We start from the raw sequence: 4,855 nt of genomic DNA on the forward strand, positions 1-4,855 counted from the left end.
ACAAGAGAAGGAAGAAGAAGAGAAAACACAATTGCAGAGTTTCCAGCTGCTTTACTTTGCTTCACCAATTTTAATTTGAAAGAGAATCAAATTATCAAATGTTGCATTTCATACAAGTTAAAGGGATAGGTCCACTCAAAAATGATTTCAGCTCATGTTTCTTCTTTTTTTGTGTGTGTGTGTGTGTGTGGAAAAAAAGCAGGGTTTTTGGTCCATACACTTAGTCATAGAGGATTTTGGTGAATTAAACTTTTAAATCAGTAATATTAAGAATATTCAAATATTAAGTGTGAGAACTGTAATAAATAGTGACATCCATTGAAATTTGTAGCGCTCTTCAACGTGTTTTGTTTGGGTTAGGTAATACTAATACTGTATTAATCACTATGTATTGTTCATTTTCTCTGCTATAATGCCATTGACTCTAAGCTGTACTAAAGCAAAATAACAATAAACATTTAGCATTAAAGCTTTTTTTGATGAATGGAATTATTTATATTGCAAATTTTCAGATTGAACACCACCCCCTCATATTTGCAAATTTATGAAGTTAATAATATGAACTGAAAAATAATGGGTTCTGTTTTAATAACTGCTTGTCCATCTGTGGAAAGGTTACTACTTTTATTGTATTATTCACAAACACACATTTACTTTGCTAAATGAAGACATTCCATATACTTATCCAAACCCTACAGAAAACTTTCTGCATTTTTACAATAAAGAAAACTTTATATACTACATATTTATAACATTTTTACAAATGAGGGCATCACCAAAAAGGAGGTTGTCACATTTCATTTTATGTGAGATTCACCCAAAGCTTTACAAATAAAGTTTCTAACAGATTAAGCTCAATTCTGAGGACCAACACTCCTCAAGGTATAATTTAAGGGATAGTTCAGCCAAAATTGAGAATACTGTCATCTACCTTCATGTCGTTCCAAACCTGTATGACTTTCTTTCTTGTGTGGAACACAAATTATTTATTTATTTATTTTTTTTTAAATATAAAATGAGATAAATGAGGACATTGTCATGATTAGCTGGATAAAGTAGCTCATGAAGAGGACAAAGAAATAGTCTTTAATTCAATAATCCACAGGAGATGGGGTATAAACACAGGGAACACATCTGCTTTACAGACGAGACAGGACAAAGAACTGACTAAAACAGGGAGTACTTATGCCAAAACTAAATGAGAGAACATCTCCGTTATGTATGTAACCCTTGTTCCCTGAAGGAGGGAACGAAGACGTACGTCAACGCACCAACGAAATTGGGATCGTGCCAGGGAGCCCTATCATCTACGAGTGTTAACAGAAGGAGCCAATGCACATTGGCGTGTGAGATTTGCATCTCGTGCTCCGCCCCACAGCACAGATATAAATAGGAAACGAATGCAAGCACCATTTGTTTTTCGCTGAGGAGCCGAGCAGGAGCCCGGAGTCAGCGGTGGTCCAGCAATGAACGAGGGTTACATATGTAACCGAGACGTTCCCTTTCAGTCAGTCACTTCCGATGTACATCGAGGTACCGACAAAATTGGGATCCCAAGTAAAACGCCACATAGTGCTGCCATCTTCCAGCACCCAGCGTAAGCGTGCCTCATAGAGGGCACTCTCGCAGAATTGATTGTGCCTACGACAGCTTGTGGTAAATCACCTAAGTTCTCCACGTGGAGGTCCTCCCTTCCAGGGACCAGACATGGAGTTTCCAGAGGTCTGGACGCGGGTTCCATATGGTGCCCCCTCCCTGAGAAAGGAGGTCCTTTCTTAGAAGAATGGGCCACGGAGGGGCTGTCGAGAGGAGCATGAGTTCTGAGAACCAGTTCCAATTGACCATTCGCAAAGACCCGCCCCCTTTAGTTACTGTTGCTATGTCCGACAAGCCAGGCCGCTCTCACGCCACACCATGTTCTCATGCAGTGAAAAATACATCGCGGAGCAGAGAGGACACTGACAATGCGCTGACAGACATGACAAACCAGGTTAAATTTGATATGAAACAAAGTCTCAACTTTCAAATTTGGTCATTTTTTGAAAGAAATTGAAACAATAAATACCGTTTTGTGGCTCTTTAATGTGTCTGACAGATCGCTGTAGAGCATCAGTTCCTCAAACCAGAAGTGCCACCCATAATTCAAAACGCAGTAAGGTCATCAGGAATAAGGTGGATATCTCATCTTCGTCTCGTCTTATCATGGAGAAAAAAAGGTTGTCAACAAACATTTTTCGTCATAGATTTTGTGAACGAAATGAACACTACCAGTAGGCTACATGCTGGTTAGCTTCCTTCTACGGGGTAGAACAGACAGGTGTTGAGTTCACTCTCAGACAGGTGTTGTTGTTGTGCGCGCTAGGGAACGTTAGCCTGATTCGCGTCGCTATATCATTGATATCACGATATGACACTTTTTTATCATGTAAAAATGTATACTGGTGTTATCGTGGATGGTATGATTGATATGGCACACCCCTAGTACATAGCCTCCTGAAAACTCCCAAATACAAGACACATGCAAACATGTCTTTAATCATTAATTCTGTTTACCAAAGCAGTCAACATTTATGAGATTAAAATGACAGCATTGCCATATGTACACAACTAACGTGCCGAGCGAGCGCAAAGTGCGCCACTAATGAGTGTCCCACCAGAAACAAACCCTACATACTGTAGTTCCAGGAAGAAAAGTAGCTATTACTAAACATAAGCCTAAATGAAGAAAACGGTTTAGATCAAATTACATTTATTAGTGGTAGTTATTAGTCTATTTTCCACGTTTGGTTAGACGGATCTGTGTAATTAATGGCTAAATAATCATGTACCATTTAAATTATTTGTTACAAAGCTGCAGATGGCAGATTATGATATTACAGTTTAAATTATGGCAGTATTACATCATATGTTGGTCCCACTTTATATTAAGTGGCTTTAAGTACTATGTACTTACATTGAAATTAATAATTTGATACAATGTACTTATTGTGTAACTACATGTTTTTACATTGTACTTACATTTTAAAAATTCCTGCATGTAATTACAGCTGTAATTAATTTATGTAATTACATTTGTAATTACACAGTTGACCCTTCCCTTACACCTTAAACCTACCCAATCCACCACACCTGTCCTTAACCTTACCCGTATCACACCTCAATAGCAGCAAAAGTGTTTTACAATACAACATGAACACAATAAGTACATTGTACTTATTTTTTGATGCAAGAACATAGTACTTAACGCCACTTAATATAAAGTGGGACCCATATGTTTAATTCAAATTTAGATTACTTCTTATTTATTCTTACAGAGCCTGACTGATTTAGTTTACCCCTAAACGCTAATTAATGCATTAACTATCAAACATGAACTAACATGTTTAAGGCTGCTGTTATTAATACAAGAATCATTATGACTCCTGTCGTAGTTAAGGATCGCTCTTCATTGGTTCATGATTACTTTATATCTTATATCAAATCTTATATCATAGTAACTATTAATTAAGGTATTAGTACATGATTATTTATGCTCCGTTATTGTAAAGTGTTACCAACATTATTAACCCTCTACAGCACAGCGTTGGCCTCAGGCAACAGAAAGTTTTCTTAAACCCTGTTCAGTACATGTTACTTTAAATGATTGCAACCAATTAGAATGTTTGAAAAAGTATCAAAGAACAGTCCAATAAGGTTTGGGAGTCACTACCATGCACCATAGATATCATATAATAAAGGCTAGATGTCTCGTCCACGCTGCTGGCCAATGGAGGTCGACGTCCGCACACGGCGGCCATCTTACCACAGGGTGCTCGCTCACTCGTAACATGGTGCATGTACTTTTAAATAACCATAACTTGCTCAATTTTCAACCGATTTTCAAACGGTTTGGTTTGTTATAAACATTAGAGATGTAGTTATGACACTGCATACATATGAATAATTATAACAATGGACTTCCATATGAAAGAATTATAGCCACGTTAATAACGTTTGTAAGAAACCAAACTGTCTGTAAATCCATCAAGATTTCAGCGAGATAAGATGATTTGTGTGCGTGCTGATCACTCACCATAATTCACAGCTTCCCTGTGGTAAGATGGCCGCCGGTGATGCCGGAAGTGACTCCGTCGTAAGACATCTAGCCTTTATTATATGATATCTATGCCATGCACCATTTGAAGGTGGAACATCCTTTTCTGACACATGGTCACAAGAGCACATGGTGTGAGAAGAAGGCAAGATTATTTGCTTTAGTAATCTTATTTAAAATGACATGAACTGTACATAAAAAAAAATATGTGTATGTGTATGAAGATGTAGAGAAGCCTTTTGGCAGGTTTTATGAAGTTTTTTTATTTTGCATGTTCACAAATTCAGTTTTTCTTTTTGTTGCCTTAGGGCAACTTTGTGTGAACGTCCTCCACACACCAGCTATTTGGTGGAGAGGAGATACAGCCAATCAGTATATATATATATATGGGGATGATTAGGATACATGAAGTAGCCTACATGATATGACATGACTCACTACATGATACAAACATATGTCTGTATCAGATCATATATATCAATGTGTTTCAAGTGTTTTTCCCTTTTTACTTAAAGGGCCCCTATTATGGATTTTTGAAAATGACCTCTCATGTAGTGTGTTACATAGCTCTAAGTGAATGAAAACATCCTGCAAAGTTTTAAATCTGAAAGTGCACCGTATATAAAGTTATTGTCTTTCAAAAGTAAGAGTCAACTCTTAAATCAATTAAATTAATTGTTTTTCAAACGAGTCATAAGCCGTTTCGTTGTGACGTCAAGACAAAACATTAGCATGTTGCCCGCCCACTGGCGCGCAGACACC

This window comes from Abramis brama, assembly GCF_963993115.1.
Source record: "Abramis brama genome assembly, chromosome: 24".
Lineage (NCBI taxonomy): Eukaryota > Metazoa > Chordata > Actinopteri > Cypriniformes > Leuciscidae > Abramis > Abramis brama.